This window comes from Parasteatoda tepidariorum, chromosome 12, assembly GCF_982258835.1.
Source record: "Parasteatoda tepidariorum strain Cologne lab strain chromosome 12, Ptep-v5.0, whole genome shotgun sequence".
Taxonomy (NCBI): domain Eukaryota; kingdom Metazoa; phylum Arthropoda; class Arachnida; order Araneae; family Theridiidae; genus Parasteatoda; species Parasteatoda tepidariorum.
The window spans coordinates 61,457,328-61,483,133 of NC_141766.1; the positions used below are offsets into that span (position 1 = coordinate 61,457,328).

Here is a 25,806-nt window from a genome sequence, read left to right on the forward strand (position 1 = left end):
AATTTTCATTTTTCTTTTACGTATATAAAGGCTTACAAATTGTAGTTAAATGTGAACGTTCAACTATTAAAAATTTTCAATTATCTTTAAAAATGAATTTTAAGGATCGCAATCAAAAGAGCCATAAATTATTTTTTGTTTAAATAAAAACCAGTTTTTGTTTAAATAAAAACCTCAGTTTCACACATTAATACATGTATAAAGCGTGAAGAGAATAATAAAATTTTCAAAAGCAAAAATTTCCTTACAAATATTTTCGCTTTAAAGTATAGTTTCATTTCCTATTTAATTGTGTTGTTTTTTTGCTTTTTTGGTGGGGGATAGGGGTTAATTTTTAAAACAAAATATAAGAAAACATTACTTTGAGTTCAAGTAAAATAGAAACTCTTATTTTTAAGTCGTATTTAAATTTATTCCAAACTCTTGAATTATCTTTTGTTAATGATACCATTCTATAATATATTAAAGATATTTTAAATTAAAATTGGATGGCAGTTTTTAAATAGACGTAGAAAGCGCAATCCCTTGGATACTATCGCTTAATCGTCGATGTTGACGAAGTGAAAATTAAAGCGGAAAAATTATGTATATGTACTACTACTTCTACTTCTGCCTTCAACTGAACGACGAAGAACAGGGATCAAGATAAAATAAAAATAACAAAAAAAAAGTATAAAACGATCGCATCCGAGTTTGAAGATAATTACGTTGAGAGCCGGAAACGACTGCCATTAGAAGTACAGACATATTCACCCTTACGCGTCATGATACAGTCATTTTTAATTACACCGTTCGCCATTTATCTATGATTGGTATAGCCATTTTAATTAACGATATTACGTCATTACGAAGACGGCGAAAAGTTTGCATTGCGAGCAGTCTTATCGCCAAAAGTTGTTTTAAAGGAAATAAGCATAAAAATAACTTTCAGTCTTTCATTGTTGTAGTTTGATGATCTATCTCTGCACTGATTGAAATGGAGCTCACATTATTTAATTTATTGCGATTACCCATTAAATAATGTGATTTGCGCATTGTAGATTGATTATTAGATTTTTATTTGTATAATTTATCTTCATTTGGATTAATTTTAAAAGAGTTATGATTATATATTGTTTTGAGAAATTGTTTATTACTTTGCAATCTGAAAGATTTCCTAAATATTTCGACATATTTTCAAATACTTTTTAGCATCTAGCAAATAATTAATTTGTAAAGCAAATGGAAAATGGTAGATATTGATGAATTGTTGTAAAGTTAGGGGGAAATTAATATAACTATTAAAATTTTACTGAAGTTGATCCGAGAAAATAAATGATTTTTCGACCAGTTCTCAACTGCTCATTTTTGTTGGTATCAAGGCTTGCCAAATTCGCCTCCTAATTTTGACCCTTGAGTGAAAATTTTCACTGTCTCTACAATTGCGCATATAACCCTTTATTCTAACTTTCGCTGCTCGGGAAAACCGTGCGGTGACGTATATAATAAACGTGTGTTTTTAATTGAGCACCAAATCAAAGTCACTATCTTTCGATCTCTACTGAAAGAATGAGACAATGGGATTGCTTAACACCTACAAAATTGTTATTTGATGGATTTAGACTTCAATAGGTTTATTTCCAGAAAACATTATTAAACGACTTAGTTCTATGACTTAAATATTTAAATACATCGTATAATAGCTTGTTGCATTCTACGATTTCACGACGCTTTCCACGTTATCGTGAATGCAATATAGATTAACCCTTTAGCGCAGATAGGACACCGGCATCCCTCTTATCAATTTTTTTTCTGGCACTCTAATTACAAGCTAAAATATATTTTGTTTTTTGTAATTATAAGAAACACTCTAATAGTTACTTAAAAAAAATTTCGGAACTATATTTGCACTAAAATATAAAATCCAAGACAAAGTAATGAGAAAAAAAATTTTTTTCACTGATGTTCAAAGATGTATCAATAATTGATTTTGTAAACTTAAAAAATGATGAATGTTTGTTTCTCTTAGATCGAAATAACCGCAAATAAGTGCATATTTGAAAGATGATTGTTTGGAAGTGAGCCGTCTTTGGAAGATTTTATCTTTAACGCAGAAAGATACCGGTGCCCCATGCTGCATTTCAAAATAATATTTTTCACTTATTCTGTCATAAATTAATACAAAAGGAAAATTAAAAAGAAAAGTGTGAAAAATATGTTTTATGAAAATTCTGGGTCAAAAGAAGGATGAGGAAGAACTGTAAATTTGCTTCTCTATTTATATTAACTATTTAAAATAGTTATAACTTAAAAAGTAATTCTTTTTAGTAAGTTCTTTATAATAGATTGAATAACTGAGTTTTATTGTAACTGCATCAATATATGTCAAGAGCAATCTAAAATAATATTGATTTGGAAAATGATTTGAAAAAACGCTATTGTAAAGCTTTACGCTTTTTTTTTATTATTATTTTCCTTTCGATAGATATATTATCTGTTATAAACTAAAATTGAGAAATATGACGTGTTCAATTTATTTTTATTGTAATCAGGTTTTCACTAAGACAGTATGAAAGCAAAGATAATAGGTTTGCCATGTCATCAAAATATGTTTTATGAATGTTATTATTTAAAGCAATTCAGCAATAATTATGTTAAATCATCGTCTGAAATTGGTACATGATTTATAAAATAGTTTAATAGTTATAGATTTATAAAATGTTTTGCATGTTTGAAAAAGTGTTTGCGAATATTTTTCTCAAAAATACGGTAAATTTCAGACGAAAAATTTTTTAACATTTTCAAATTAAAACTTTTCTTAAGAAATTTTTTTTTAAACATTAAATAAGGAAAAGTATATTTTAGCAATGTCTAATTTTTACTTCATCAATTACATTTATTAATACATGTCATGATTTCTGCTAATGTATAAATTAAAGAACAGTTTTTTTTTTTTTTGTCTACATAAATGTGATGGGACAATGTATCGTTAAACTTTAAATAAGATGAAATTTTGATTTTATTTACTTTTTGTGAATTTTAAGTAACCATCTATTAAATTAGATGAAAAGGATCTTCCAGCTAATGTTCTCCAATTTCACACTTCCTGGTAATCTCCTATCTTTCCAAGTGGCATTTCCTTAAAAAAAGATCATTAAAAAAAAAAAAAATTATGTATGGTCACCATTTAAAACACTAAATACATGAATTCCTTATAGTTAAATAAAAATAAATTAATATTTTTATTATAGTAATGTTATAGTCAATTAATATGTCCAATAGTTACAATAAGAAAAAATGTAGCACAAGTAAATGAAATGGTCATTTCTTTTACATAAGTTTACTCATAGATTGGTCTATTACAACTAATATTAACTGTCCTGAATTAATACTACAACTAATATTAACAGCCTGAAAAAATTTATCATTAAGCACAATTGTTTTCTACTAAAAATATTTTCAGTTTTAAAAGTGAAATACATTTTTTACAAAAAGTTTTTGTAGTCTTTAAAATTAAAAATAATATGAAGCAATCGATTCATTAGAATTCAATTGATTTATTTGATTATTATCCTAGTATGAGCCCGAAATTTTCCCTCACTGAAAAATTTTTTCACGAAAGTTTTCTTAATAAATTCTTTTTATTATAATAAAAGTATCAGTCGAGAACTTACCTTATTTTAAGCATCAATTGAATGGTTTGAACATCGTTCTTGGTAGCTTGAGGCCGATGCTGATATATTAGCTTCATTCTGAAACAAATAATGTTTGCGTTTTTGTTTAAAAATTTAAAAAAAATCAAATTATAGGACTATTTTTAATAAGGCTATTACAATTAATTTAAAGCAATCATTTTTAGAAAATAATGAACTTCAAATTATTATTTTTATTAATTTTTTATTTTACATACATACCACTGCAATTAGACTATCTCAATTACTTTCATCCTAATAACAATCCTAAATATTGGAGAAAATCAATTATAGAAAAAAAAGGTATCAAAATAATAAATCAAAGAAAAATCTCAAAATATTTCAAGAAAAGAATAACATGAATAAATTTATAAAATAACAGTACTTGCCCAAGAATTAAGTCGTTTTGTTTGCATCTAATTTTAATGTAAAATATATTTACCTGAAATAATACAGCATTCAACAATAAATAAAAATGGTGTTATTAGTAGGATCGACGATTTTTACCGGCAATTAAAAGTGGATTAAATTTGTAGACTTTATAATCCCATGGAGTATGTTTAGAACTTTCTTTGCATAAAATAGTGTTGAGTGAAATAGATATTTTTAAAGTTATCTTATGATAAACGTACAATATTAATATAAATATTAAGGTAGACATAAACTACAAAATGAAATATAAAAAATATCCGGAATCTTGTGTTAAACAGATATAGATATAAAATTTAACATTAGTTTTGAGAATAAGTTTCTAACTAAAATAATTTCTGTCAGGTGTACAACAGACATTCGTCAAAAAATGTAAATGAAAAATTATTATTGATTACTTTATTTATAATGCCAATATATAACGCAATTTTATTGAATAATAGAAGTAAGCTTAAGTATTTTTTATTAAATTATTTTCTTAATAAATAAATTTTAAACCAGGAAGAAATATAATTTATATGAATTATTTAAACAAAAACCTATGTCAAGTAAATTATTTAATACTCCAATTTCTTTTTCTGTAAGGAAGTATTTCGTATGAAAACGAGGTACACTGGGAAAAAAAGTATGGACCTAACTACTATAAAATGCTAAAATTTACAGTGTTTCTGGATCTTTTTGAACACCAAACAGCTCGGTTGCTTTTACTGAAGCGCTTTGGTAATGATTTTGGTAAAATTAGAAATAAAATACCGTTACATAATATGGGATAAAATTTGGTAAATGTAGTAAAATTTGGTAAAATTCATCATGTTATCTTATAGAAAGGCATAAAAATTCATTTATTCGGTTCAATTTACTTTTCAGTTTTGTATTTTTGCAAAATGTGTGGTAAAAAGAACTATTAATTTTGAGAACCAGAATTTCTGGTAAACCGTTACCATGAGATCAAAAACATTACCAGATAAAGGGATTAAATACCATATATTTTGGTTTTATTAATCAAAGTTGATTTCTTTTTTTTTTAAGAAAAAAAAAACAGAAATGTTATTACTTGACAATGCGGTAATTCTAGCAAAATTTTTTCTCTTTGCAAAAATAAGATTATTTACAACTGAGGGTATTTAGTCACATTATGATGATTTGCATTATAATGTTGTATAATTAGTTTCCTTCCAAAATTAAGAACCAGACTGAGCGAAATATTTTTCAGCAACAGAAGTATTCGGGTAATTTTTCATTTAATACTCTCTCCTGGTGAGTCTCAAGCCTTCCCGTGACATAAACGAACGGAAAAAAAATAGAATGAAAGTTAATTTCTAGGAAAGCATCTTTAATAAGCATGCCTTTGTCAGCATTAATATTAGTTGTTGCGATTTATTGCCCTTTATTGGCGACAAGATAGTAATAAATCAGCAGAAATGCGTGCTTTTAATAAGCCCGACACTAACCCACCACCAGAGTACAAATTAAAATTCCAGGCTATTACGGTGCTAAATTGGTGAATAAATTTTGACTGTTCTCATGACGGATATAAAGAAAAATCAAATAGATTTAGTTTCTGGATTCTCTTTGTTTTTTTAAATTGAGGAATGAAAAAGCTAAAATGCTTTTGCTTATAACTTTGTATTTACATTTGACAATATTATTTACTCATTTAAAAAAACATATAATGTTATTATTAATAGTAAAATGAAGAAAAATAAAGTAAATACAAAATTATTTAATTTTTGAATACTGATATGTCACGTTTCTTTTTGTTTTTGAACTGAGGAATAAAATGTCTTAAATGATCTACTATAGTTTATCAAGTATATCTCACGCTATAATTCTTAATAACAAAGCTTGCAAGGTCATTATTAATGAATAAACAATTTAAAATGAAATGCATAAAACATTATTAACTTTTTGAGAAGTGTTCATTTGAGAACAGTATTTCCGCAGCTCGGTTATCAGTATCAGGAGTTTGCTGGAAAAAAAGTAGAGAGCATATAAATTTCTAATGTTTATAAAATACATTTAAAAATTGATGCACATTTATGTGAAAATGGTTTTTTTTATAAAGAAATTATTTAAAACAATATATATATATATATATATTCCTTATAAATAAAAAGAGTTTTTCTTCTTAAAAAATAAATGAAATGAATGATATGTAGTTTATTTATTTATTATTACTTTTTTGATAACTTCTGATTTAAAAACCTATAATACCTAATCATGTCATTCTGAATAAATGAGAAGCTTGCTGCAAAAAAATTACAAGGTTCGCAAGTTTTTTTATTTATAAAACTCCTAAGAATTTAAAACTTTAATTTTTAAGTGTAAATATTATTTTTCAAATCTTTAAATCAAAATAATACATATTTTAATAGCATTTTCACTCAAAAATATATTTCTATTCAGAAACATTTTCACAGAAATCTGATTTAAATCATTAAAGAAATTTTAACTAATAGATTTGTGTTGAATATCAATTTATTAGCATCCCTCTCTCTCTCTTTAAAAATGTATATATTATAATTTTTGCCTGTAAGCAAATTTATGAATCTGAAGTGTCTCAAAATGAAAGATCAGGAATTAATTTTTTTGATAGAAAGATTTAGTTGTTTTTTTTTTTCTTTTTTTTTTTTTTTTAACACAAGGTGATTTCCACGGTGGAAGGATGACAAGAAATCATAATTTTACGAAGTTTCTTCTTTTTTATAAGTAAGAATAAAACTATTTTTAAATCTGGTTTCTAAGCAATAAGCTATTTCTGGCATAGATAAATATTTACAAAATATTGTTTTACGAAATAATGTTTATTAATCACGAACATCACGTTATTTTAAAACATTAATCTCGGAATTATCCTACTATATGTTTTCTAAAACAAAGAAATACAATTTTTATATGCTTTATTAACGATTTATGTGATTTAAATGCTATAAAAAATTAAAATAGTCGAACATTAAAATACCAATATTCCTTTATTTGGTTATTCCTTAACAAAAACGAGAATATAGGTCTTATTTTTTTAACGTATCTTTTAAATTAAGTCTTAAAAAATGAGTTGTTTTTTCAGTTTTCCTTTAAATCTGAGGATTAGTGCAAATTTTATTACTCGGTAAAATGTGTTAGTTGAGTGGCACATCCTTAGTCTGATATTATTTTCTATTATTTTTTAAACCTATTGATATTAATATTATTATTGATAGTATTGATAGCTTATCAAAGTCACTTGTGTAACATGCACTCTTTTGTGAATATTTTTTTTTCTGTCTCTAATTCCGAATTATAATGTTAACCTTTGGCTAAATTATTGTTTAGAAATTGAAAGTTCATTTTTAAGCAAAACTTAGTGTTCTAGTATTATATTAAAGAACAAATCTCAGCCTCAGTATTCTCGATAACAACAGTTCCGGTGATTATCTCTATTTATGAAGCTTGAGTGAGACATATGTTAAGACAGATAAGGCTGGACTAGATGCTCCGGATCAAAACGATGGGAACGGATTCCTAGGGCTTTGGTTCCATTTCCAACCCTCACAATACGAAGCATAGATAATTCGATCAAAACCACCCTTTGTAATTTATCTACACTGGCACGTGTCGAACTAGATTAGAGGTTTCTCATTTGCTAGATTCAGGATGACGTCATGGCTCAGCTGGTCCTTTCCTTATGCACTAATGCATATAATGGTTGCTCTGTTCATTCATCGTAACCTATTGAGTTTAGAATTAATTTCAACTAATAGCTGAACTGACTCTGATGGTTGGAGAAATATTTCACTTTACTATTGCAAACTGTCCTTACATGTTGTAACCCTCGTTTTGCACATTTGTTGCAACTAAATGACGCTCCACAACCCAACAATTTAGTTAACTCATTTCATTAATTATAACTTTCACCGTTTCAAGTTAATAATATATATATATATATACACTACTCCATTTGTACTAAAAATATTGAACTGGTACTTTGACGAGAAATTTTTGCTTTGTGAAAGGTAAAGTTTCAAGGTAAATGTTTAGCACCTGTACGCAAAGGTGATAGCGGTATTTGAAGGTACAACTGAAATTTTTAACTGTAAGCGATTTTAAGGCTTAGAATATGTGATTTTCCTAGTTTATTAATGAAATGATAAGTTGCTTCTAAAAAGAATTTTGTACTCTAATAAGACACCGATTCCTTTTTGTCAGAAAAGTGAAGAGCTCTGCTGTGTATAAGAAGTTGCTTTAATTAAAAGTACATTTTTCATTCCTATATATTCGAGAAGAGATATTCTAATTTAGGGTTCGAATTTTCATAGCTTAAACGATTGTTGTAAAAGAGTTTTAACTCAAAAAAGTACCTTTAAGTGCAGTAATTTATCTCGAAAAAAAAAAACTACTCATAATCTATAGAAAAAAAAAAGAAAATGAAAAAAAGAGAGAAAAAAAAAACGAATGAAAACTCCTTTTGTCAAAAATATATTCAATCCCGAATATCATGAACTTCAATTCAGGCATTTTCTGATATAAAGAAAAATTTTGAGTTCCCTATGCTTTCACAATTCTGATAATAGAAAAAAAAAATCTTCGTAACTCTTTTCATTATAATATGTTATATGATACTCCGAATTCACACTAACCTTCAACCTGATTCATTTCATGTATTTTGAATACATTTTTCATATTTAATTTTTGGAGTAATTACGGAATAATGGCGAAATTTGGTTTTAAAACCAGCACTTTTTCTTTACGAAAAACCGTGATTTTATGCACAACATCCCTGGCATTTGCTTAGACTGTTAATTAATTGTAATGAATCATTGATGGTTTAGAAACATACTTCTTTTACTATATATTCGAGTAAATAAAATTAATAACTTTATACATATATAAAAGCTTAGTTCTCTATTGATAGCATAATTGTCCTACAAATAATGATTACGGTTTATCAATAACTCATTGAAATGGATATTTGAAATGTTTAATTAGCTCTATTTGTTGTCAGCATTTGAGTTAAATTATTATCAACCTAGAAACTTGCATCACTTTTGATTAAAACAATCTTATTATTCAAACTCTAAGTAAACTGGTTTTTGAGTAGGGAACTGATTCATGCTATCTATTAACTAGGAATAAAGTTTTTTTCATAGTTTATTGTGTATTATTACAGAAATTTAAAATTGGGTATTGCGAAAGTTGACACATGCCTAATTGATTCGATAGCTTTATAGTTTTTTATTATTATAAAAGCAGTTATGAGTCACTATCAGAAGTCAAATATTCTTTCGAAATGCTATAGTTAGTAATTAATTTATTTAACATTAAAAACAATAAAATTATTAGTAGAATCATTAATTCAGTTTTTTAAGTATTTTGATGCGAAAAATATGAAGCACATATTAACCCAATGTTCTAATTTGAAACGTAAAAAGCACTGTTATTTTCCTCATGTATCTACTTAGTGATACTCTTCACCGAAATTTCGTAAACTATGTTGACAACACCTGATATTTCTCCTTAATTTAAAACTACACTTATACATGGAGAAAGTTTCGAGTAACTTTAATTTATCTTTTACGCCAGAAATAAAAAGAAACTGACATCAGGAAAGTTTAACTTTATTTAAAAATAGAATGAATCATAGGCAAAATATAATTTCTCGAAGTTGTGCTTTATGAATTTTTTTAGCAATTTTTTGACAATGGTATTTATATAAATATTTCTAGCTCCATTTTATGATGAGAAGGTTAGCATAAGATAATATTAAATTGAAGGGAAAAACATTTCCTCCCTAATAAGTACAGAAGTAACTTCACTAGTAAAGTTTTTATTGAAATTTTTTCATATTTGTTACAATCTTTCTTCAGATTAAACCTGTCGAGATAAGACTATAATCTGTTCACCATCAAGTTGCTGTTTACATGGAATGATCTGTTAACACCCATAGTTTATTTTCATAACGTTGCCGAAAAGTTATCTGGTTAAAATGTGTATGTTTTTTCGACTCTTATCATTCTGAGTTGAATAGATTCACAGATCATAAACTGCTATTAAAATATATGGTTCGTCTGTAATCTATAGGAAAAAGGTTAGTGTGTTAGCCACCCACTAGATACCATTATCTTCCTTGGCTTCAAAGAGTGCCGAAGTCTGGAATTTATTCCTAAATGGTAGAATCGCGTGTAACCGAGTGAAAGGAAAAATCAGTTTTTCTCTGTATACTCAAAGGTCATGTTCAACAGCTTTTTGGTTGAATAACGCGGCGTGGGAGTCATTCCTGTAGACTGTATAGTTACAGCATCCAGTCACGCTCTTGCAAATTATCATTTCTTTAGGTGTAGTTGTTCTACACAAATGTTTGGATTTCAGTCGTGTTGTGGTTTCGTAAGGAAAGTTTTTTTTTTTTCTTTTTTTTTTTGATTTTGGTGAGGTTTGCAAAGAGTGAGGTAATGAGAAGAACAATATTTGCAAATTTATTTCAAGGTTTATTCGATTCTTATTTTTTGTTGAATTAATTATTACTATGTTCTATTTAACACCTGTTGCGTCTCAGGACAAATATTAGTTCGAGTCTTAGTCAGTTATTTGCTTATTAAACATAGATAAGCCTAAACCTTATCTCGTTAGATAAGACTAGTTTTAATTATTCTAACAGTCATATTCCGGATGTACAAACAATTTCAAAATATGTATTTTTGAGGTTAAATATATTTTGCAAAGGTGGTGCCCCAAGGATTTATGCCTATCCTGTTAAATATTTCTTAAACATGCGGCTAAAACTTTTAAAAATATCTTGATATATAGTATGTCTGAAGGATATGGTATGTATACAGGTAAAAAGGCATGTAAAATTATCAATAAAATATGTTTTTAAAATGTGATAAAATTTGGTAAGTTTATCATGATACCTTAGAGCATGGTGAAAAATCAATTAATTCTGTTAAAGTTATTTTTAATTTTTTTTTCACTAAATGTGTGGCAATAAAAGAAAAATTTTGAAGGCCAGAAATTTCGGTGAACTGTTACCATATGAATGAAAAAAATTACGAACTGCATGTCCTTACCATACAGTTCAGTAATTTTACCTGAATTATTTTAGCCATGTAATACTCGAATTTCCTAAAAACATCTTTATGCGAACAGAAATAGAAACTTTTTCCATGTCACTGCTTATTTTTATAAACATTTACACGTGAATAATAGTTAAAAGTTTTTTGAATCTCAACGGAGAAAGAAAGTATGGTCAAAATTACCAAAATTTGTTAAAATTAGCTAATAACTGTTTCTAGCTCTATAGGAACACAAAAAATTTCAGTAATTTTTACCGAAGCGCTTGGTAATGATTTTGGACAGATTAAGAATAAGTATGGTTTTATAATTGTGCAAAATGTAAAATTAGTAAATGCTGTAAAATTTTATGATGATACTTTAGAACATGGCATAAAGCATTTATTTGTTTAAATATACTTTTAAGTTTTGTATGTTTTGTTAAATGTGTGGTAATGAGATCTATAAGAATGAAAACTAGATTTTACGATAAACAATTACCATGTGAAAGGAAAAATTAGAAAATGAATGGCCTGAATACCGTATTGTTTAGTTTCATTAACCTGAATTATGGTTTTTTTTTACCGGAAATGTCATTACCATACAGTACGGTACTTTTACCAATTTTGTTTTCTCCGTGTGCAACTTCTGAAAATTCTTTGATTGAAAAACGTGTGTCCTTCTTTACATGCCAACGAGATGATGATTGGCAATGTTTCACTATGACTTAAATATTCAAATATCTCAGATGAGAATATCAGGATTTTATTGCTATTACTTGGATTATGGAAATAAAAAATCTGATTACCACCTTTTCTCATGAAAAAGCTTTAAAGAATTTAAAATAACCACTTCCAACCAATAGCTTATAATCGCTTTATTTTTTTTAATAACCTGAATTTTTTTAAGTATTTAAAAACATTTTAATTTCACAAATTAGGTGCTCTTGAAATGAAATGCCCTTAAATGTCACAGAAAAGGATGTAATGATCTTTAAAATGATATTCATCTTTTCAACACAAAGAAATAAAATAAAATTATTCTGCTCAGCTAATTAACAAATTATCTTTTTCCTCATTTTGGTATGGAAGACTGAAAATAAATTGACGAAATGTTAACTCCAATAAAAATGAATTTAATATTTAAACTACAATGCTGGAATTGAAGCTTAAGAAACCATCAATCAAAAAAACAAACTAACCAATCAGAGCTGCGGTGGCTCATAGCCGTGGTAGATATAGCGCACTCGATTCCCAATGAATTGACCCAGGTTCGAATCCCAGAGATAGCTGATGGTTACGAATTAGGAGCGCAGCTGTTTATGAATTCTGAACAGTGCTCACGGAAAATATCATCAGTGGTAGACGGATTGTAGGTTAGAGTCCACTTAGGGTCGGACTAACCGTGGGATGTTTTCATAGTCTTCTTCTCCATGTAACTCAAATGCGAGTCAGTTCCATCGAAAAGTCCTCCGCGAAAGCCAGTTCCTCTTATTATTTGATCCAGAGTTTTTTATTGATAGTAGTAAACTCAAGAATTGGGTCGACTGTTCAAAACCGGTGGTAAAATAAAATGAAAACCAATCAATTACTGGTAAATGTTCTGTTTTTTTTCGTACCATTGGTGTTGAAATTCTTTTTAAAGGTGAAAAAACGACACACCCAAAAATTTTGACCAACATCTGTTTTAAGAACTTCAATAGTAGTAGTTTTATTGCAGTAGAGTATTTCTATTGTTTTTTTCTATGTTTTGTCTTATTGTTAAAAGATCTGTAATACAATATGAAATGCAGAAATAATGAGCTACCCTAAGATTTGGAGCTGGTATGAGCAAAACATAATATTGGTAACAGTGAAAAAGTAAGTAAATAAAAATGTGACTAAGCATTGTAAAAAAAAAAAAAAAATTGCGTATTTCAACACCAAAAATATTAGCAACAGCTTTTTTTTTACAATGTACAATCAAGTAATCATTTTGGTTCAACTTGGCATCATATTTTACTAAATATGAGTTATATTATAGTTCAATATGCTCAAAAACAAGCTTCAACATGCTGTAAAAAATTTTAGTATGTCTCAACAGCAAAAATAGAGGTAACTACTTTTTTCTTTTAGTGTAGAGTCACGAATTATTTTGGTTCAACTTAGCATCCAATATAGAATTATTATTAGTTAGTTATTACGGTAGATTTGTGCAATGTCACAGTTCGACACTCTTCAAAATTTTCGACAGTTGAGCTCTGTTTGGAACAAGTAAACAACAATGTTATATTAAGGTAATTTCTTTTGATGATTCTCACATTTCCTTCAATTCGTGCCTCGTGAAAATTTTATCAACACGCTTTATTCCTTTTTAAATTCAATGTCGACAAAATCCTTGCACAATTTGCCCCTCAAGAAATAAGAGGTCAGTGTTTGTTCTGGTGGAAAAGTTGAAGTAATAGTAGATACAGCACCCGTGGATATGATTTAATGTGATCATAAGTAGTAAGCTAGCGCGCTTCCAAGATTCTCTTCTGAAAGAGGAGTTTAACAAGTCATCTCCATAAAACTTGAAGTTGGCACTTAGTGTCTTTGGAATGAGCACTTAGCGCTAGATAGCGGAACATTACCTCTCGAAGCTCGCTTATGCCCGCGATATTTGTTTAGTAGCTTCTGAGTCCCAAAACGCACGTGACTCGAAAGGAAGGGGCTATTTACAAATTGAGGGAATGGGTTATTCTGCTTAAAGTCTTGAATGTTTAATGATAAAGCCTACTTTTTTAAAATGCTGAACAAGCATTGTTAAGTTATTTTCCCGTTTACGAGGAAACGTATGAAAATTTTATCAGTGCCCTTATGAATACATGCGCTAGGTTGGAGGGAGTTTGTAGAATATCGTTATAAAAACGACATTTCTGAATATTTATGATGCAGTTTTGGAACATTCTTTATAATTATAGCAACAGAGTTATCCAATAGCTGCATAAATGATGTTCTGACTAATATTTATATTTATTAGATTAAGTGTTTTGAATTAAAAAGTAAGAATGCTATATTTATGCATTTTTACCCACAATTAAAGAGACTCATAATTTTTAGAAGATTTAAAAATGTAATTAAATATTTTCAGATACAACGTAACTTTTAGATACAACGTAACAAGTCTTAACAAGTAACGTAACTACGTAAAAAGTCTTTTGTTTATGTTTTACGTATTAATTATTAGTTATTTTCTCATTTATAAGAAAAAAAATTATTATTTTTTCACGAAAACGTCTTTATGGTAATTCTAATTAATATCTAACTATATTTTATTTTATATACATCGTTGAACAGCCGACCCAATTTCGGGTTTACTAATGTTCAACTCCGTATCCTTGTAATTTTGAACCAATCCAGAAGACAAGGAAACTCCTGGATCAGTACCCCCAGAGGTATTGATTTATTATGGGAATATGGAGGACTTTGCCACTCGACAGATTTAACGTGCATCAGTCACCATTTACTACACGGGGAGTCTTCGGCCGGCCTGGGATCAGACCCACGAACTCTTGGACATGGGCCCAGTGCCCTAACAACCAGGCTATCCCGTCCCAATATCTAACTATAGTTCAAGTTCACTGATGTTGTTGTAGTTTTTGATATGAAGGTAGTATTTAGCAAAATTTGAAAAACCCTTTGACGCAAAATTTTTATTAAACATATTTCTCATACTTTTTTTCTTTATTTGTATTAATATATGTCAAAATAGGTGAAAAATATTATATTTAACATTTTCATATTTTATGGTTATGAAATACTGCATGAAACACCGGTGTATTTTTCTGCGTTAAAGGTTAATATCTTCTACACATGACTCACTTCCAAACCATATTTTTACAAATTTGCAGTTATTAAAATCTGAAAGTTTAAACAGTTATTGATAAATTTCTGATAAATGTGATAATTTATTGATAAATTTTTGAATATTAAAAAAAAAAAAAAAAAAAAAAAAAAAAAATATTTTTTTGGTATTTAGTTCAAATATAATTCCGATAACCTAGCAAATTTTTTAGTAACTATTAGACTGCTTTTTTATAATTAAGAAATAACAAAATGTCTTTTTACTTGTAATTAGAGTGTCATTAAAAAAAATATATAAAAGGAGCGCCGTTGTCCCATCTGCGTAAAAGGATTAACAAGGTAAGAAACATTCTGCTAGTTGAAATGTTTCAGTATTGGTATTTTATATATTGATTATTAGTTATTTTTTCATTCATAAGAAAAATTTTATTATTTTTTAAGGAAAACTTTTTTTTTAATCATGGTAATTCCCATTAGTATCTGACTATATTCTAAAATATGGATTTGTCTTAGAAATGGATTTAGTAAGATGGTACTTGGTTGAGTACTATACAATAAGGAGGCAGACAATTAAATTTGCAGGTTTATTTTTGGCTAAATTGCAAGGTTTATTTGCAGGTTAAATTTGCAAGGTTTTTTATTTCTTCTCATCAGTCTGAACTTACTCCATTGCATTAAATTTTTTCAATTTAAAAGAAATATGCATAGAATATTATTATTTCTTTTATGTAATAAGTTGCCTTTCATGTGAGAGCATTAACGTTTTTTTTAAACAACTAAAGTAATAGGCGTTAACTTTCATTATTTTTTAGCCATTTTTATCAAATAATAATTTCAGTTCGTATTAATTATTATTACTTTTTTAATTTAAAATAATCCTTATCTAAAACAAATGTTTGTGAAATTTATACGTTATGTTTGTTTATAATCGAAGCAGATGATTCGATATAATTATGATTGAATCTAAAATAGATGGATTAATTTTTATGGTAATTCTAGTAACTAATTTCTCAATAATTCTGAATATTAAACCTTTGAAGTTTAAAAGACTTGTTATGATAGAATTTTAGCAGAAAATCCTTCGCCCTGTTATTTAATTTTAAATACTTATAATTCTTTATCTCCCTGTTATTTCACATAATCCTTTATCTTCCTGTCATTTCATTAACAATACTTATAATCCTTTATCTCTCTGTTATTTCCTTACAAATTATTTTTTTTTTAGATTTATTATATTAATTATAAATTCAAAGTTAAGAAATAGGAAACATTTCAATATGAAAAATTTTGTTTAATATGATTTAGCGTCTTAAACTGTTTTAAATATTTTAAGTTTAAAGTTTTGTTAAATTTTTTAATCCAATTAAATTTATTCGTCGATTTTTATTCATTAGCATTCCTCACTAAGAAAAAAAGTACGGTCAAAAGTAGCAGAATATGGCAAAATTTACAGTTCTATGGGAACATATCAGTAATTTTTAACGAAGGTCTTTGATAATGACCATAAATTATGGTTTCATAATATGTGATGAAATTTGGTAAATGTGGTAGAATTTGGTAGTTTATCATGATACCTTATAGTATAACATAAAAACTATTTATTCGATTAAATTACCGTCTGTTTAGATTTTATTACCATAATGATACATTTTTATGCCAGAAATGTCCTACAATTCGGTAATTTTACCAGATTTTTCTTTTCCGTGATTTATAGCATTTCTTTCACCTGTGATTTAAAGCTGTGCAAATAATATTGTCTCATATATATCCTAGTCAACTTAATAAATTAAATAATTTAATAGAAGGAAAGAACATGCACACTTTGTAGCATGTGGTGAAATAAATTCATCGAAAATGATATAATTAATAAAATATGCATTCCTAATGATTCATATCCTTAATTAACTCTTATTAGGTGGTCTTAATTTTTAATTTAAGTTCCTTATTTTCCTTAAATCTTCACTTAAGTTTACAGATTTCGCATTACGCCTTAAAAATAACTTTGAAATGATTTACCAATATATATATATATATATATATATATATATATATATATATATATATATATATATATATATATATATATATATATATATATATATATATATATATATATATATATATATATATATATATATATATATAATTGCAGAACAATGAAGGAAGGGGGGGTGGGAAATAATAATTGTAATAAAAATAAAAATAACGAGAGACCGGAAGAAGAAAAAAAAGAAAAAAAAGAAACAAAAAACAATCAGAAAAAAAGGACAAAAATTCTAAATATATATATCTATATATATATATATTTATTTACTTCGTTTATTTTTTTTTTTTACTGCTTTGTGTAATTCGCAAAAAACATGCTCTAATCAATTTTGAAAGACTTTTAATAGCAATTTATTTCATTTAAATTTAAATTTTCAGTTATACACTGAAAACTAAGTATTGAACCTTAAGAATAGATGATAAATTATTTTAAAAAATAACGTTTTAAGACTTGTTTTTCGAAAAAATATAAAATGAATAAACAAACATTCAGCTTTCCAGACAACTAAATTGAATACGAATATTGTAAAAAATTACCATCTCTAGTCTGTAATTGATGGAAACTATTTGAAAGAACACGATTTCGTCAATTTACATTAATGCTACTCTGTCACCTTTGACGTTAAAACATTTCTTTTAAACGGAAACAAAATTACTTATCTTAATTTAAAGCTTGGCATTATGTAACAGTTTCTTCGGAATGTTTCTAATTTAATTTAAAATGTAGACTAAAAAAAATCTAGTGTCATAAATGTCTTGCCCGCAATTACAAAACGGTAACCCCAGAAACAAAGTAATACCACTAACGATTTTCTGCAAATCCCTAAATGTTAGTCTGAATCTTGTGTCTCAACGTTAAAGTAGGAAATTTGCGACAGTTCCCGAAATGGCACCATTTTGCTAAAAGAGAATTAAAGGGAATGTACACTGCTTCAAGACCGTAAAGCCCGATTCGCAAGGGATTCATTTCGCTTTTGGTCGCAAGCTGATGTAATTCCTTTAATGGTAGTCTAACAACCGTCGAAGAAGTTTCGATCCAAACAACCTTATGGGAAGAACCTATAGAGGTAGCTTTAATATTCCCGTTATTTATTTACAATGGATGATTTTGTGTTTCTTTTTATTAATTTATCTAATTATTTAAGATATTATTTTAAAAAATATATAAAATTTTCAAACCAAATGCGTGAGGGATGTAAAATATTCACAATTTATAACTGTGATGGAAGATTTCAAGAAGTAATTTGATTCTATCAAAAAACAGTATTGTTGGTGTAAATGTACATAGCCGTATTTCCTAACACGTGACTATAAAATTAAATTTTATACACTTTAAAACCTGATTTATATACAGTATTCGCTAGATACCGAACTAAAAAAAAATTCTGGCAAAAATTATAGTTCTGTATGGTAATAACATTTCTGGTAAAATAAATAAATAACCAAAATATACGGCATTTCAACCATTCATTTAGTATTTTTTTAATTTTGAGTTCATTTGGTGAATGATTTACCGAAAAACCTCGTTCTTCAAATTATAGCACAAAATTATAAAGTAAATTTGACCGATTAAATGGCTTTTATGCTATCCTCTCAAGTATCATGATATAATTACTAAATTTTATCACATTTACCAATTTTTTTCACAAATTATAAAACTATATTTTATTGTTAATTTTACCAAAATTATAATCATAGCACTTTGGTAAAAACTACCTAACTTTTTGCATTCCAACAGAGTCAGAAATACAGTAAATATTCTAGTTGTTTTGACCACACTTCCTCTTGGTGCGAACTTAATTATTTTTATAAACTGTTTTTAAAATCAAGTTCAATACTAATATTATGTGGATGATTACTGTGGGGGAGGGGTATACAGAGTGCTCCGTAAATAACACTTTTAACGTGTATTTTTAAATTTTTTACGAAAAATGTAAACAAAAGAATATACACATTGCGAACTGCAGTTTAGTTTTTAAACGATGAAAACGCTCTCTAAATCTGGCAGTCAAATGTAATGAATATCAAAACACAAGTTTATATGAAATTGTTCTTATAATCGTCATTCAATTTCTCTATTTCCTCCCAAACTAAACCTGTCTTCATTATATCCACCTTCCTGTACTGCGATTTGACAAATTTTGATGGTGTTTTTTTATTTTCGTCACTTAAACATTAACTAGAAACCCACAAAGTCCAATTTTTTTTATAAGGTTTCTAAAATGACTATTGAGATAGGTCTTTATGAATCACCCTGTATAGTTAGCCAATCAATTTTGCCACATACTTTTATAATCCTTCGAAAGTTAATAAATAATCACCTACTTTTGTTATATGATTACGTAGGTTACTAGAATTCAATGTTATGCGTGCGGATAGTAAGTTATCAAGGAAAGAATACAAAGAGGTAGTTTTATTATTATTCTTCAGTCATTTTTTACAATATTTTTTATCTGACACTTCTTTTTTTATTTATTTATTTATCTAATTACTTCGATTCTAGATATTACTTTAAAAAAAATATGTATATATCTGTTTCAAAATTTTTTTGAGTGATGTCAAATATTTTCCGCCCCTAACTGTTTTCTAAGCATGCAAGTAATTTGATTTTTTTTTGAGCAAGTTTCTTAAGAGGATGGAAGCTGTCGCTTCCTATTGGTCACTGAAAACCTTTTGGGGGAGGAGAAAGCCATAGTCTTAGTTTTCCTTGATTTTGCCTTTCTTGATCAGCACTTTTACAATCAATCTCTTGAAATTTATTAAATAATCACTCACTCACATAATGTTAGTGATTATATTTGTAGGTTATTCTGAATTCAATACTTTAAAAAGTTCTGGAAAATTATAATATATACCTACTTATAATATGTAAACAATAATGTACTTATTCAATTCATCCGCTTATATTATGTAAATAATTACTTGTATTTTGCTTGATCTCGAATGCAGATCAAGTTTTGGGGGGAAATATTCAAGGAATGAAAAAGTATACACGAAAATAACCAATTGATTCCGTTTTGAAACAACGTTTTTGTATAGTATAAATAATGATTTTAGTAAAATATATTACTGAACATATTAAAAACATATACTTATTAAACATATTTTTTTAAATTCAAACTGTATTACCAGCACACTTTTATAGAACTATATTATAAAAATCTTTATTGAACTTAATTTAGATACACAGGTGTTGGTGGTTGTCACAAATATGAATATTCTAAGCATTGATTGCAGAATATTTAACAGGCCTCGAATTGCTAAATCTATTAACGATAATCGTTATTCAAGCATTTGTTCCTACACTCAGGTATCCGCGCACCTGGAAAGTCATGAAAAATCATGGAAAGTCATGAATTACAGTATTGAACAAATTTTGTCATAAAATGTCATGATTTTAACTATCTTTTTAAAAAAAATTATGAAAAGTCATGGATTTAGGTCGCCGAAAAATCTAATTTTTAAAATGGAATTTACCTCCTCCCCCGAATTTCAAGGTGTTCCGAATATCTGAATTTGTAACAAAATCCCCTCTCACAGTCATATTTGATTAAAATATAAAATGTTTTTATCCGTGTTCTTTAAAAATTATAGTGTTCTTTCAAAAAATGAAAGAAAAAAACTTTTCTAGAGGGAATTATCTTTCAAACTTCTGATTGCAGAATTTTTTTTATTATTTTTTTATTTTATTTTATCAATTTTAAATTCTAGCTAAAGCAAGCCAAGCAAATTTTTTTATTCCGAAATGAGAACAGAAAAATCAGGAGTATTTCTTTCCTTTCCGATTAACAAGAAAAGTATCTGCAGAAAAAAAAGAAGAAAAAATATTTGCTTTTGGATTTTTTTCAGTTATTATATTGCTTCAACTTTTTCTTTACTCTGTTTTTTAATTTTAAAATCTATAAATATGAAGATGCAGAGTATAACAGTTTTGGTTATACCTATCATTTCAATGAATGTCATTATAATACTTTTTTATTGTTGTGCTTTTGTCGGAGAAAATAGTAACTTCGTTAAGTCACGAAAAATTCTTGGAATTAATCATGGAAAGTCTTGAATTTGAAAATCTAAAATAAAGCAGATAACCTGTAACACTGTTAAAATCTTCATTTTAAAATTATGGTTAAATAACCGGCAGCTGTCTGTTCATCCTATTAACCGTAAAAATTACGGTAAAGACCATTTTTTTCCTTTATGGTTTTGAAAACATTTACAAAAAGTACAGTTATAAAACCATGAATACAAAACTATATAGTTTTTTAACCATTTACAACTAGCATTTTTCATAAAAGTAAAAAGTCATAGGAGCTCGGCATTCCGTAAAGTACTAGGCACTAGAGAGTGCTGCAGGCTGGAAATTCTTCATGTGTTGAAGGGAATGGAGGAAATATTGTGGTGTCAACTCTAGGACTCGAACTCCAGTTCTGCCGGTCATGAGAATGACAGATAAGCCCGCACGGCTATGATATGTACTCTGTTGCAAAGAATTAAGTAGCTTCGTTAGATGGTTCTAGTTGGTGAGATAAGATTCTGGTTGTTTAACCGTATTAGGTGAAAGCAGTTAATAAGCAGTTTTTCTCAAACTTAACAGTTTGATTACCATTTTATTTATGGTTATTTGACTGTTTTGATTAAATATGGTAAATTAACCATTGACTAAATTGTTATTTAACCATTTTTTTCGAGAAATTTCAAACAGTGTGCTATTGAGGAATAAATAGAATCTTCAGATTCCATCAAACATATTAAATGGTTTAATGATATAATTCACCGAGGAATGCCTAGACTTCGTTATTTTTGTTAAATTTTGATAACAGTATATCAACTCCTACAATTTTAATAAATTTTCTCGAAGATCCTGAAATATTTTAAGTCGTGTATATAAATATATATATATATATCATGGGACATTAGAGCTGGTTTTTTTTCCTCTCTCAGTTGTTCTGGGACAAAAACTGGTTTGTCTTTATAAATTTTTTGTCTCATTAATCTTATTATATGGCCAAAAATTATTTTTTTTTAAAAAACAAAAACTAGGTATAGATTATTACATTTATGATTTTAGCAACATTGTATCATTTTTCTCAATTGACTTGTGTGTGATACTGATAAGATAAGGAATTTATTGGCTTTCAAAGTGCAAGATTTTGGTCGATAAGCAATCTATAAGTAGGTTGTCACATAATTATGTTTATTTACAGTTTCTTAATACTAGAGCATTCCAAATTGTGAGATAAGTATCTTTCATATCACGTGATTGTTTCGATCTGAATGAATCGCTTATGTTGTTCATAAGCATTTTGGAAGATAGGAGATTTCTTGAAGAACAATCATTTTTGTTTCCTTTCTTCCCGTTCTAAACAGTAAATCAGTGGCTTCAAATAATTAACTGTTATTATAATTATTTACTCCGTAATAATAATTAATAATAATATAATGTTTGGCTTCTATTATGATTATCTTAAAAAATATTGTCATAAAAAGTTATTAGAAAGTTACCTCTAGTAAAATATTTAATTATAGAATATTATTTTAATGATAAACATTTATTTAGCCTAAAATAAATTGAATTGTTTTTTTTCTTTTTTAAGTATAATTTTTTCTCTTTCCTATCTTTTAAACAAATTATGAATAAATAATAATTTATATTATTATTGAATTTAAAAGCTATGAAATTGGTAGGGACAAATTATTTATGAACAAAACATATTGGACATATTATTTAAACTTAATTAAGTCGCCGTGAACGAATTAAAATGACTCTATTAATATATATTTGTCTATTTTTAGCAGTATGAGAGAAATGTGATTACTTTTTCATAAGCAAGTAGATGAGAAAAAGGACTTTAAATAAAATTGGAAAACCATTAAATGTTTTAACTTTATTATTTACCACTTAATGAAGTCACTATAAATTAATTACCGCATTTTTTCTAAAAAAGTTAAAATAGATTAATGACTCCATAGAGGCTAATTTTTTCTTAATAATATGTGAAAAACATTCAAATATTTAATGTTTTTAATTATGCGCTTAAAATGACATTTATAAACTTGAATTTTAATTACTTGCGTGACAATATCGAAAGAAACTTTCGAAATCACATATAAAGACAATATCGAAAGAACATATAAAGAAACTTTCACAAAGTGCTCGAAACAGGAACAAGTCCCACATAATGTTGACAATATGACAGCCCTGATTTGTGTCATCCTATCAGTTACAAAGACATTTTATAACATCCCACCTTCTTGGGAGGAAACTTAAGCATAAGAACCAATCAAGTTCATAACTGTCTACTATTGGGGTAATTCTTATGAGGGAAAGGGAATTCATTCGTTATATTCTAAAGGGGCCATTCCATTGAAAGACGGCCCCATTTGCCGAGGCATAATTCATTTCAGAACTGACGCCATTATGTCTGGATCAAAACCTTTTTTTAGTATACAGGTTATGTCAGCCATGTTTGTTTACTATTCTATAGCGCCGTCTGGTGATGAATCTCAAAAACTCTAGAAAACAAAATTTTGTGATGAGCTAGAGTTATGCTGTTGACATTAATCAATTAAAGATTGTTTCTAATTAAGGATTATGTGCCTTGTGTTGATAAAGACTATTTGGTAAGGATTATGTGCACTCTTACTTTTCTGTAAGAATACTAAGAGTTCATTTTGACAAGTTTTTAAAAGTATTAATTTATTCTAATTTATAAACCATTTTTAAAAAATATACTTTTTAAGCTTACTTTTTAAGTACTCTGATCTGTCAATTGATGTTGAATAGTTAGATATCTGATTTGAAAATTAAAATTAATACAATCACATATTGATCGTATGTAATTTAGCCCTAACTTGATGTAAAGAGGTATAATTTAATCTATATGGAATTGAAAATATCGATTACTTCTTAAACCGATAATATTTGTGCTTTTTTATTGAAATTGGATAATAAATATGCATATTTTTGATTGTACCGATATTTTTATTTCTCAGTGAGTAAAACATTTAACAAAATTTATTTATATAGTTGGGCAAAACTTTGAAGAAAGTAGGATTTTTATCAATCACTATTTCTTACTCTTCAAAACATCATTATCTGTCTAAATCTAACTATTTATGGTAAATAAAAATTAATTAAAGTAACCTTTAAAAAATTGTTCAAAATCCGCAACATTTCTTTTGCCATTGTTTTTGAAATAAATATTGTTATATAATGAAAATAGCAAATACAGGCTTTAGTTATTATGAAAAGAATTAGTGCAAAGCTTTAAAAAATCTTTTTTTTCTTATTATTATTGTAACTATAAATTAATCCGCACAACTCATGCGTAGTTCTCTTTAATTTGAATCTCATTCATAACGTTAGAAGTAATGGAGCAATATTTTTTGCTTATTGTAATGAAAATGGCAGCTAAGAACGTTTTAAAATTTTTTTTGCAAAATTGTTCTTTGAATTAATCAGTGCTGATAAAATATTAAACAAGACAAATAAAAAGATTATAAACCCTCTTAATTATTATAAAATTTTAATTCTACAAACTGTTTGACCATATATTTAGCTTTATTAAGAGTATATTACGCATTCAAACCAAAATTTGTAAGTTTTATTGTAATATGTGTTTTCATTTTTAAATTGAACTATTACTTTAATATGCATATTTTTATCTTTCTTATATGTGTAACTATTCTCAGACAAAACAGTGAATTTAGTACATTAGATTAGATAAATAATTTAAAACATATTGTCAATTTAAAAAAATATATAAAACTTATAATGGTTATTTTTGTATAATCTTCATAAATAGAACATTATTCAATGAATTAAGACATGTAATTTAAAACCTACCTTTTCAACATTATAAAGATATATTTTGCAAATACTTTGCGTTTTCAGAACTTAAACTTAGTATGGCACCTAACTTGTTACAAAACAAATAAAGTATAACCACTTAAATATAACAAATGTGTGTTTCATATGGCTTTATTAGGAATTCAATCCAGAAAATTTGACAGCTCACTGCATCACAAAGGAGCAGAAAATGTTGTACATAGCAATTTTGAAACACTGGCTAAATTAATTATCTAGGACAATTTGAAGTAAGAACACACTGTAAATAAATGTGACTCGAAATAACTCATTATAGCTTAACAAAGAGTTATTGCAGTTTTATTGTAAATAAGTAACTAATTTCAATTTTAAATTATATGTATGTTTACAAGTATGTATTTATTTTAAATTTAACTATTTAGAGGTACATCATAAAGTATATAACTACATGTTCCCTGTGAAACATAAATATTAATGCTAACTACAATATGTATTGCATTGTTTATCGAAACTACTATTTGACTAGAAAGTTGCAGCATATTTTTTTTTAAATTAATTGCAACAAAATATCAAGTTTTTCTCTACTTTTTTAATGAGAAAGAATTTGTGCCTTTAATTATTATCCCACAGTAAAATTATGCCTTATTTTGATTTTAGAATTGGGTGTTTTTTTCATAAATATAACGATTAGAAAATAAATATAGATTTTTGCCCTATTTTTTTAAGATAATATTTTTAAATGTGAGTTCGAAGCTCTGTAACTTTTGAAGAGAATTTTTTTCTTCTCCAGCTACAAAAAAGTTATTCACAGTATAACTATAGTAAAAACAAACTATTATCATGTAGTTCTTTCATGAATTTTCGTGTTTTTATTTTTATTTTAACTAAGGAAAATAAAAATAATCATTTCTGAAATATTTTCATTTCGAGCGTATTTTTTCATAAATATTACAATTAGAAAAATAAGTGTATTCATTTGTGCACTGTT

General features: G+C 27.1%; 1 long non-coding RNA gene across 1 annotated transcript in view; it reads right to left on the reverse strand.

Moving 5' to 3' along the window:
* LOC122268907 (uncharacterized) overlaps positions 1-25,806 on the reverse strand; it is a 71,542-nt gene that overhangs the window by 36,092 nt on the left and 9,644 nt on the right. The window contains exons 2-3 of the long non-coding RNA XR_006224771.3: positions 3,654-3,731; positions 3,007-3,118 (exon numbers count right to left, since the gene is read on the reverse strand). This is a non-coding gene — a long non-coding RNA (uncharacterized LOC122268907). The remainder of the gene's footprint in view (positions 1-3,006; positions 3,119-3,653; positions 3,732-25,806) is intronic.